We start from the raw sequence: 11,614 nt of genomic DNA on the forward strand, positions 1-11,614 counted from the left end.
AACATCGTGTGAATATCCTCCATTTTTTTCCTTCAGTCTACTACTGATGGTCATTTGGGACTGTCATTTGCGTTGTTTCCAGTTGGGGCTATTATAAATAAAGCTTCTACGAGCATTATAGTCCCTGTCTTCTAGTGGGCTTTTCTTCAGGGTAAGGAGAATGTTGTATTTATTGAGCCCCTACTTTGTGCCAGGCATGGAGCCAAGGATTTTCCATACGCTGTTTTCATTGTAAAAACCCTGTGACTGGGAGACTTGCGTCACATTTTACAGATAAGGAAACAGATTCACAGACATCATCACTGCCCAGGGTGAAATGACGACTAAGCAGCACAGCCAAGTTTGAAGCAAGGAGCAGAACAACCAAGCCCAGGCTCTCCCCACCGTTCTGCCAGTGCTCCAAGAGAGCCTGGGGAAACCTCACATTTCTAAGCAGAGGGATTCCTGGCCATCTTCCATACGAAAAATCTTACTTGAGCTGCGAAAAGATGGGCTTAATAATTGTGGCCAACGTTCCCAGAGGATGGTACCTCAATCTATAAATTACTAAGGGGAAGTATCCAAAGCATTAAATGGCTTGCAACATTTTTGTTTCTTGTTTTAAATGGTGAGAGATGTATGCCTGTTACTTTGTAATAGTTTTATTAGAGAATGGAGGAAGCCTGGTTCTCAATGATCCAGATGAGAAAGGAAAAGTCATAAGTATATGCCATCACTGTTGGTTATCTCTGTTACTAAAGAAAGAAATCAAACTACTTCTCTTGGAGAAGCAAGACCAGGTCTGTCCACAAAACTTAACTATGGATAAACCCCTTCTTTTCTATTCCTCCTAAGACAGAAGTGTGTTTTCTTCCAATTTCTGAAACAAAAATAAATAAAAGTATAGTCAGGGGATGGAGAAACTGGAGCAGATATTATCCAAATATTACCTAAAAGTATTTTGAGGAAAATAAATAGGACTTGATTTTAAAACCTCTTTGAGTGAAATCTGTTTCTTGGAGTTCTGAATCTTTCCCTTAATGCCTTATAGACAGAAACAATTTGGATATTAGAGAATGTGCAGAAGAAAAGATATATATATATGTGAAGATTTGTTATGAGGCTTTGGCTCATCCAGGTAGAGACTGAGAAGCCCCACAGTCTACCCTCTGCAAGCTGGAGACCCCGGACAGCCGGCGGTGTAATTCAGTCGGAGTCCGAAGGCCTGAGAACCAGGGGGCGATGGTGTAAATCCCCGTCCAAGGGCAGGAGAAGGTGAGGTGAGACGTCCCAGCTCAAGCAGTGAGGCAGGAAAAAAATGGGTGAATTCCTCCTTCTTCGATCTTTTGCTCTACTCAGCCTGTCAACACGGTTGCATGATGCCCACCCATGCTGGAGAGGGCAATCTCATTCAGAAACACCCTTACAGACACATTCAGAAATGATGTTTAATCGGGGCACTCCATAGTCAGTCAAATTAACATAGAAAATTAAGGAAGGAGGGCTCCATTCTCACGATCTGTTTACCTCCCAAAGGCCCTACCTCCCAATACCATCACGCTGAGGATTAGGCCGCAATGCATAAATTTTGAAGGATCACAATCAGTCCACAGCAGGGCACCTACATGACCAGCACCCAGTAAAGTCCCTGGGCACTAAATCTCTAATGAGCATGTAGACAACACTTCACACATGTTGCCACAACTCATTGCTGGAGGAATTAAGCACATCCCATGGGACTTCACTGGAAAAAGACTTTTGGAGGTTTGTTCCTGGTTTCCCCTGGTCTTTACCCAATATGCCTTTCCCTTTTCTAGTTTTGCTTTGTATCTTTTAAGTGTAATAAACCTTATCCACAAGTACAACTATATGCTGAGTCCTGTGGATTCATCTAGCAAATCCCCAAATTGAAGGTGATAGTGTCATTAGTGGGATTCTCTAAAAACAACCTGACTCACTGAAATATGGCTTTAGCAGTGTTTGGGAGAATGAAGGGTGAAGGGATCACAATGATGAACTTAATGACCAGTGGCTACCCAGTCATCTGTGGAACGGAACAGCAGCTGAGATGACGTCTGTTGTGAGAGGTAAAAGTTACCTACGGAATTCGAAAATAACAGACCCAGCCCCAGGAGAACTGCCTCATTGGATCTGTTGCCCACTTTTGGCAATGGTAGCTAAAGTGAGTGATTAAAAAGTGCAGCCTGGGTGATGCCTTCGAGTTTTGTTCTCTCTTCCAGGTGGGAGGAGATAGGGTCCAAACATTCCCAAAAAACATTTTGGGTGAGCCGAAATAGTAAACGTTTGTATTGCCCACACCTCCAAGTGGGAGGGGAAAACATTAAGCCAGTTCCAAGCCTGGGGCAAGCTTTAAATATATCAGAAAAAAAGTAGAGGGGAAAAAGGACAGTCTATCCACTGGTGCAGCAGCCTCTTGCGTTCCAGCTGAGATCTCTCAGCAGCTGTAATGTTTATCTTGAAAGTGTTGAATTTATTGCTAGGGGTTTGAATAAACTTGGAATGAAGAAAAAAAGAGACTTTAAAATGGCTTTTATTGTGTGGCTACTGCCTCTGGATGTATGGCTAAAAACTGATATAAAATATTATATGCTTGTAATTTCATAAATGCCAAAGGGATTATCCCAATCAGAGAAAGCTGCCCTAGAAAAGGTGTAAGTAGAACTCGACTTCCCTGCTTTTTCTGCTGGTGGATGGGTTAAAATTTAAACTCTGAATATCTGCGTATTGAAATCTCTGTAACTGGTTTTTTTTTTTTTTTTTAAAGATTTTATTTTTTCCTTTTTCTCCCCAAAGCCCCCCCCCTGGTACATAGTTGTATATTCTTCGTTGTGGGTCCTTCTAGTTGTGGTATGTGGGACGCCGCCTCAGCGTGGTTTGATGAGCAGTGTCATGTCCGCGCCCAGGATTTGAACCAACGAAACACTGGGCCGCCTGCAGCGGAGCGCGCGAACTTAACCACTCGGCCACGGGGCCAGCCCCTGTAACTGGTTATTTTTGCTATGATTTTTGCCTGTTGGAGCCTATGGGGAAAAGTGGACAACATAAAAAGAGAGATAATCTCCACAAAAAAATATACTTTTGGAGTTTTAAAAAGCAGTTTTTAGTTTGCTAATAAGTTCCTGTAAAATCAGATGGCTGGCCCTTAGAGGCTGATGATTTTTCAGCCTAAGGGGCATATTTTTGAGTGTGTTGATCTGGACTGTAGGACTGACAAGATAAAATGGGCTTCAAAGGATTTAGAAGCCCGCTGTCTGGCCCTGTAGTCTCTAGGCTTTGCTGCTGCTAAAGAAGAAAAGTCACTGGCATTTTTGGAATCTTGAATTCAGAGATCCTAATTGCTTGGACCTGATGGTGAGCTGAAACCTGATTACGGCTGCGAGGAACTAGTACAACCTCTGAAAGCAGACATCGACGCAGTGAATAGAACTCAGACTCTGGGACAATTACGGATTTAAGACACCGTTCTGTGGGGCCGTAAACCGTAAAAACATCATGGATGCTGCCTGGACCACATGAGTCACTTGCCGACGCCCATGGGAAAGGGCTTGTTCTCTGATGGGACCACCTAAAACCAAGATGCTGGAGGCTGTATATTTTTAATGCGGGGACTAATTGTATCTGACATGATTGATCACAAGAAACCCAATGTGTGATTCCTGTTGAAAACTTCAAGTTGGGGGAGAGCTCATCGGGGGAGTGGGACCTCTCCACCCACTCCTGACAGATAGGAGTCTCAACCCGTTCTCAGGGATTCTCGCTGCTGTTGACTTGTGTTTGGCTTTCCAGGTTATTTGAAATTTGCAACAATGGGTTTGACAGGAGATTTTCACATATGGAGGTGCATGAGATAACTCTTCTGGTACAACACTGATTGGGCTCCAGCTAAAGAAGCCTGACTCACAGCCTGGCAGATGTACATTGTACATCTGCTTTAACCATTCCTGAATGAATTAAACACGATCTCGAAGTACAGGAATGCACTCTTTGAAGATAAGAATGCAAAGGTCCCCTCCTACACCCACCAGTACCAGGCAACACCATAGCAGTACTCCTGAAGACAAGTTCTCTTTCCTGGACATCAGGGTCATGTTGACCTGCTAATTTGCAACTGAATAGCTCTTTGAAACTTTGATGAAAATGTATCCTGGGCATGTTTAACGTATGTTCTTTGTTCTAAAAAGGCATAAAACGGTACTGAAAGCCACACTTCTCCACAACACTTTCTTCCTTTGTGGAAACTGGCTTCCCAGGTTATAATCCTCAGCTTGGCTCAAGTAAAGGTTACCTCTTCTCTCTTATCTATAGAATAGTTATTATTTGGCATTGGCATTTTGATCGCCTAGTTCTGTTTCTCTCATCCTTTTCCATAGTTAGGCAGTGTGATTATTAAATACAGTTGTCTCCAAATAGAGATTGATCTTTTCTAGGCTGCTTTACTAAACAAATAATCAGGATGAAAGAGGTGGGAGTTATATAAACACATTCTGAAAAACTTCTGGAAATTCGGAATTTTTGTTCTAACCGGTTCTTGAACATGATGACGTGTCTTTCTGGTTAAGTTATATAAAAACTGTTTTTCTAGGTAAATTCTTTCATCCCTCTTATGAATTTATTAAATTAGCATTTATTAAGTGGAGCACAGGGTACTGGATGGTGAGCTGTGTGGTCCAACAACAGACCACAAGAGGAATTAAAATAGAGAAGTTCATTACTCACCTGCCCAGGAGGAAGTCCCCATTACAACTTGAGGGGCCACACAGGGAGGTCAAGGCAGAGTGCAGATAGAGAGGGAGAACCAGGGGTACATTTTTTTATTAGGGTCCGCGGGTAGAGTGCTTTGGGATTCCCAGGCTAGGGCCAGATTAGTCAATTCAAACCAAAAGAGCAGTGTTTTAATCAGCCCCACGGGGGTTTTATCTAAGGGGCGCATAAGGGGAAGTCACCCTGAGATAAGGAAGATTGTTGATTATAAGGGATATTGCAGAAGACGTATAAGGAACTTAACACTTGCTTGTGACTCTGTGGGCTGCTATCTAGGGCATGTGCCTGCATGAGGGGCCTAGAGTCAGTTTAAGGTCACTGCTGGCTGCTTGGCCCAACCTAGTGGAGACCCAGGCAGCAACACCATGGAGTAGCTTAGCTAAATTCTCAACACAACTCTTTACACCAAACCCTTCCTGATGAAAGGTCTAGATAAGAATAAAAAATGATTGGGGAAAAAACATAAAGTTATGATTACTGAATGAGACACACTGATTTTGTAATACCACAGAAAAAACAAAAGCCCGATAGCTGGCAGATGCAGGGGAAGGAGGGCACTAATGATCTCTGTTTCTCCTAACTGCTCCTGAGCGCCAGGGTTGTCTTCTCAACATGGTGTGAGGTCTTGAACTCAAATTGACTGCTGAGCCTATGATCACATCTGACAGCACCGACCATGAGACAGCAGGGAATGTCCCCGGCACCTCCATTTTCCATGAAGAACACTTCTAGATGTTGTCCTCATTCGCGAGGCAAATGAACTGATGTCAAAGACAAGCAAGATGGACTGAAACTGACTGCCTTCTGGAAGTCCTTCTAAAACTGAGGACTCAGCTGAATTATTTGGACTGGACAGAGAACCCTAGGGCAGAAGGACCCACAGTGGGAGGCCACACCGGAGGCCCCATTAACCTGTATTGCCTGGCTGATGTATGTCCCCACTGGGGCAACTTAACAATTACAAACTTTTTGCTTCCAAGGGTACTTTCCAGGATGGTCCTTCCTGTATGTGCATCTTGACTATCGTGCACCGCCTCAGTCCCGGAAGGCAGGAGGGTCAGCTTCAACTTACCAGTCAGAGTTGTGCTGTGCTTGAGTTGATGGCTCAGGCCAGGTAAAAAGGTTAATACAAAAACTAAAGGAGAAAACCACCTGGCTTTCTAAGATTGACCTTTACGGTTAATGGGATTTGTTTCAATTGTCTAAATCCAGGACCCCCGGAGGGCATATCAGAAGTCAGTACTGCAGGTTGGGTTCACCCTGCTGCATGAGGTCCTACTGATAACAATCTTGCTCTAAAAATGTCTTGGCCAAGAGGGTGGACTTGGCAGAAAGAGTTAATATAGCAGCCTGACTGCCTATCCTTAGGAAGGCCTCCTTGCAAGGTTGGCCCTCGACTGGTCTCCGGGAAGCCGGCTGGTAAACAGTTCCTTGCAGTGATGGAAAACTTTCCCTAATGATAAGAGCAGCTTAAACTGCTTGTACAACCAATGTGGTTTATGCTGAACAACTGCTTGTCTTCTGGAAGCCTGGAACTTTGGTACATACTAGGCAAGTGTGCCTAAATGACCAGCATCCAATAAAGCCTTGGGCTTGGAGTCTCTGGTGAGTTGCCCAGTGAAAAGCACTTTGCACATGTTGTAACAACTCATTGCTGGAGGGATTAAGCACTTCCTATGTGACTCTACTGGGAGAGGACTCTTGGAAACTTGAGACGGGTCTCCCCCGGACTTCACCCATGTGTCTTTTCACGTTGCTGATTTTGCTTGGTATCCTTTCACTGTAATAAATCTTAGTGGTGAGTCCAACTGTACACTAAGCCCTGTGAATCCCTTTAGGGAGTCACCAAACCTGGGGTGGTCTTTGAGACCCCTAATACAGGAAGGAAAGAGAACTCTTCAACCTTCGGCCAAATTCTCTCAAAGCAACAAGATATAAATTTACCCCCAAAAGAAAAGGAATTCAGTCTACACTATACAAAACTAGTCCACCTCCATTTTTTTCCTAGTTAGGTCCCTTTCTTTAAAGTAAAAGAGAAAGATTGCGCCTGCTCTGCCTGGCCCAAGGTTCTTAGGACGAGCCCGGGTCAGGGAAGGAGCGGCGGCCGCAGGTGTCCGCAGTAGCACTGAGGAGGACTCTCTCCTGGCCCGTCTGTCTCGGAAGCCGGGCCTGAGAGAGGCTCTGGCCCAGCCTGGGAGGCCAGCCCCGCTCCCCTGGCAGGGGCCCAGACACCTGCTCTGAGGACATGCTGCCAGGGGCACAGGACTGTCGGAGCGGCCCTTTTGACCCCACTCTGATGCTCTGCCTTGCCAAGCCCGCAGGGTGTACCCAAAAGCGTCAAGTGGCCGAGATAGCTGCAGCTTTCTAGAGAGTCTGTGTTTTCTTATTGGACTTAACGTGAAAGGACTGAGCTTCCCTTGAAGGGCAGGAAGCTTGTGGTGCAGGTGTTCTCGTGAAGCAATCAGACATCACGCGTGCCCAGGGAATCGGTAAAAACGAGCCTTGGGCTGCGTAAAACGAGGGGGCTTTCAATGCCTCCTCCACGTTCGCTGCTTCACAAGACTGCAGGAATGAAAAGGTGGTTTGCCCTTCATAGATTTCATTCTCTTTTTCATTTATTTATTTCCCTTTATTTCTTTCTTTCTGCACAGCCCCTATTGTTATAGTAACTTATTTTTTAGTTCATTTTTTTCTTCACAGTTAAAGGGAGGAATTATTCCTCACCCTGCTTTCAAGCTCGCCTGAGCCACTCTCATTCTGGAAAAGAAATTATGCACAGAAGAACTATGCTGCTACACCTTTTCTGATGTAGTCAGAATACGCCAATGGTTTTTAGACAGTTTTCAGTTGCCAGAAAGCAATGCTTGAATACTTGAAACTGTGTACTGTGTTCTCTTTAATGTCCTAATTGTCAGAATGTTCTTCTGTAGACAACACGTCATAACATAATCATGCATTTCCAAGATTGTTACCAAGTTGCACTGTCAAGTCTGCCACCCTGTCAAGGTGGGCATCAAAGGCAGACTCTTTGTTGTTTAACCAGGGGTCCTAAAGCATGTCTGTGAGGGTGCATCATCATCATTTTTTATTCCAAAAGGCTATGCAGCTTACATTATGAAAACTATTTTTAAAATACACCGTTGATGTAAAAAAATAAATGAGGGAAAGAAAGCTGTGTTTTCAGAGGTTTTCCTACAAGAATATTGGTTATATAAAAATCCAGCTACTTTGGCATGAAGCATCATTGAGTTCTGCAAGATTTTGGCTAATAGTAGGCTTCATAAATTTGAGGTTGCTAGATGTTGGAATGGGCATGTGTAAGACAATACATCACTTCTTCCACAGAGACCTTTAAACACAGCATCGCTCCTCACCAGCCAGGGATGGAATCTGTGCAGCCCTGCCTCCAGGAGTGCTACTAACTGTATGCCTTCTCCAGGTCTTTTTGATCTCTGAGCATATATTATTCTAAAACAGATTGAGCGTACTATTTGCTAAAATTACTGCTCTGTAACGAGCGTTATCAGTTCAGTTCATCAGTGTGCTACACTTCAGAGAAGGCCTCCTCCCAGTCAGGAGCTGCAATTTCGCAGAGTCTCGGGGCAGCGTCTCAGCACTTTCTCTTAACTTGAGTCCACCAGCCTCTGCATAACAAGTGCTCCAGAGAGGAACTGGGGGAACTCCAGGCCTGGGGGGGGTCTCCTTTTTAACTGGGGTGAAATTTTGCAATGTACAATAAAGCATTGGATTGCCAAAAACATAAAGGAAATTGTGACAAAATACTTATGACATGTATAAGAGGCTTTAAAAAATATTCACATTCTCTGACCCAGAAATTTCTGAGTATAAGAAGTATATAATCAGAGGTACATACAAAGGATACTTGTTCATTAGAACATTATTTAAAATAGCAAAAATGTGGAAACATCTTAAAAGTATAACAATTGGAGATCAGGCTAATAAATTATGACATATTCATACAATGGAATTCTATGCAGTCAAAAAAAATCATGGGATTTAATGACACAGGGAACTTCTCAAAATAAAATATTTGGTGACAAAACCAAAATATAATACAGTGTGATGGTTAATTTTATTTTGTCCACTTGGCTGGGCCATGGTACCCAGATACTTGGTCAAACATTATTCTGGATGTTTCTATGAGGGCTTTTGGATGAGATTTACATTTAAATCAGTGGGATTTGAGTAAAGCAGATCGCCCTTCCTAATGAGGGTGGACTTCATCCAATCAGTTGATGGCCCAAAAAGAACAAAAGACTGACCTCCCCTAAGCCAGAGGAGATTCTGCAACAGATTGCCTTCGGACTGCAACTGCCATGTTGCCTCCTCCTTTGTCTCCAGCCTGCTGGCCCACCCTGAAGATTTTGGACCTGTCAGCCTCCATAATCACATGAGCCATTCCTTAAAATAAATCTCTCTCTCTCTATATGTATATACAGACACATATATATACACATACCTGCATATATATATACACACATCCTATTGGTTTTGTTTCTCTGGAGAACTCTGACTAATAATATAGTTTATTAGTATGATCCCAAAAGTCAACTATGAATCATGGGATTTCAGATAATTTTATTTTCTCCTTTATACTTTTTTCTATTTTCTAAAGTCTGTAAGTGGTCATGAATCACTTTTGTAAGCATGAAAAGATGCTATTTTAAAATGAGTAGTGCACATCATACTTAATGGTGAAAACAAATCTTTTACCGGAGATCAGGAAAAAAGCAAAACTACCCACTCTCACCATTCTTATTCAACGTAGTACTAGAAGTTCTAGCCATGGAGGAAAAATGGGAGGGAGAGGGGAAAGCATACAGATTTTAAAGAAAGAAATAAAACTGTCTCTATTTGCAGATAATGATTGCCTACGTATAAAACCCAAGGAGTGTACAAAAACACTCCTAGAACCTATAAGTGAGTTTCAGCAAGGTCACAAGATATAAGATCAATACAAAAAAATTAATTGCATTTCTACATACTAACAATGAACATATGGAAATCAAAATTAAAAATATGCCACTTATAATTGCTTCAAAGAAAATGAAATACTTAGCCATAAATCTAACAAAATATGTATAGAATCTGTGTGCCAAAAATAACAAAATGCTAATGAAAGAAAGGAAAGAAGACTAAATAAATGGAAAGGCTTATTATATTCATGAATTAGAATAAAGATGCGAATTCTCCCCACACTGATCTGTGGGTTTAATACAAATTTCTATTGAGGTATTTGTACACATAGAAAATCTTATTCTAAAATTTATATGGAAATGTAGAACACATGCAATAGTTAAAAACAATTCTGGAAATGAAGAACAAAGTGCCAGAATCACACTATGCAATGCTAAGGCTTACTGTATAGCTACAACAATCAAGACAGTGTGGTATTGGCAGAGGGAAAGACACATAGACCAAGGGAACAAAATAGAGAATCCTGAAAAAGACCTACATATATACATACCCAACTAAATCTTTTACAGGTACAAAAGCAATTCAATGGAGGAAGGATAGCCTGTTCAATGAATGGTGCTGGAGCAAGTGGACACTCAGTTTAAAAAATGAATCTTGGGGCCGGCACGGTGGCATAATGGTTAAGTTCATGCTCTCCACTTCAGCAGTCTGGGGCTCATGGCTCGGATCCTGGGCATGGACCTACACACTGCTCATTGAGCCATGCTGTGGCAGCATCCTATACACAAAATAGAAGGAGATTAGCACAGACAAGTGACAGTGACAGTTTTCCTCAAGCAAGAAGAGGAAGACTGGCAAAAGATGTTAGCTCAGTGCCAATCTTCCTCACCAACAACAAAAAAAAGAATCTTGACCTACACCTCAGATATTACACAAAAATTAACTCAAAATGGATCACGGATTTAAATGTAGATTATGAAACTACAAAGCTTTCAGGAAAAAAAAACATAGGAGAAAATGTTTAAGATCAAGAACTAGGCGAAGTATTCTTAGACTTGACACTAGAAGTATAATCCATAAAAGGAAGAATTGATTAATTCGATCTCATCAAATTAAAAACTTTTGCTCTGCAAAAGACCCTGTTAAGAGAATGAAAATACAGGCAAAGACCAGGAGAAAATATTTGCAAACCATGTATCCAACAAGGACTAGTATTTAGAATACATAAATAACTGTCAAAATTCAACATTAAAAGAACAAACAATCCAATTAGAAAATGAGGAAAAGACAGGAAAGACATTTCACTGAAAAGGGTATAGAGATGGCAAAAAAGCACATGAAAAGGTGTTCAACATCATTAGCTGTTAGGAAAGGCAAATTAAAACCACAATTAGATATCACTCTACACCTATCAGAGCGGATAAAACTTTTAAAAATAGGGTTAACACTAAGTGCTGGGGAATAAGCAGAGAAGTTGAATAGCTCATACATTGCTGATGGGAAAGAAAAATGGTACAGTCACTTTGGAAAATAGTTGGCCAGTTTCTTTTAAAGCTAAAAATGCAACTACCATGTGATCCGGCAATTGCCCTCTTGGGCATTTACCCTAGAGAAATTAATTATGTTCATGCAAAACTTGCATATGAATGTACAGATTTGATACATACAACAACTTAGACTGACCTTAAGAGAAGTATGCTGAGTGAAAAAGTCCAGTCTCAAAAGGACATATGCTGTATGGTTTTATTTATATAACATTCTTTACATAACACAATCCTTGAGATGAAGAACAGATGAGTGGTTGCCAAGGCTAGGGATTGGGAGAGGGCTGTGGCTATAAAAGTTTAGCATGAAGGAGCTTTGTGGTGATGGAACAGTTCTGTATTTTGATTGTGGTGGTACTTACACAAATCTA

The sequence above is a fragment of the Equus przewalskii genome, chromosome 18 (assembly GCF_037783145.1).
Source record: "Equus przewalskii isolate Varuska chromosome 18, EquPr2, whole genome shotgun sequence".
In the NCBI taxonomy this organism is placed as follows: Eukaryota; Metazoa; Chordata; class Mammalia; order Perissodactyla; family Equidae; genus Equus; species Equus przewalskii.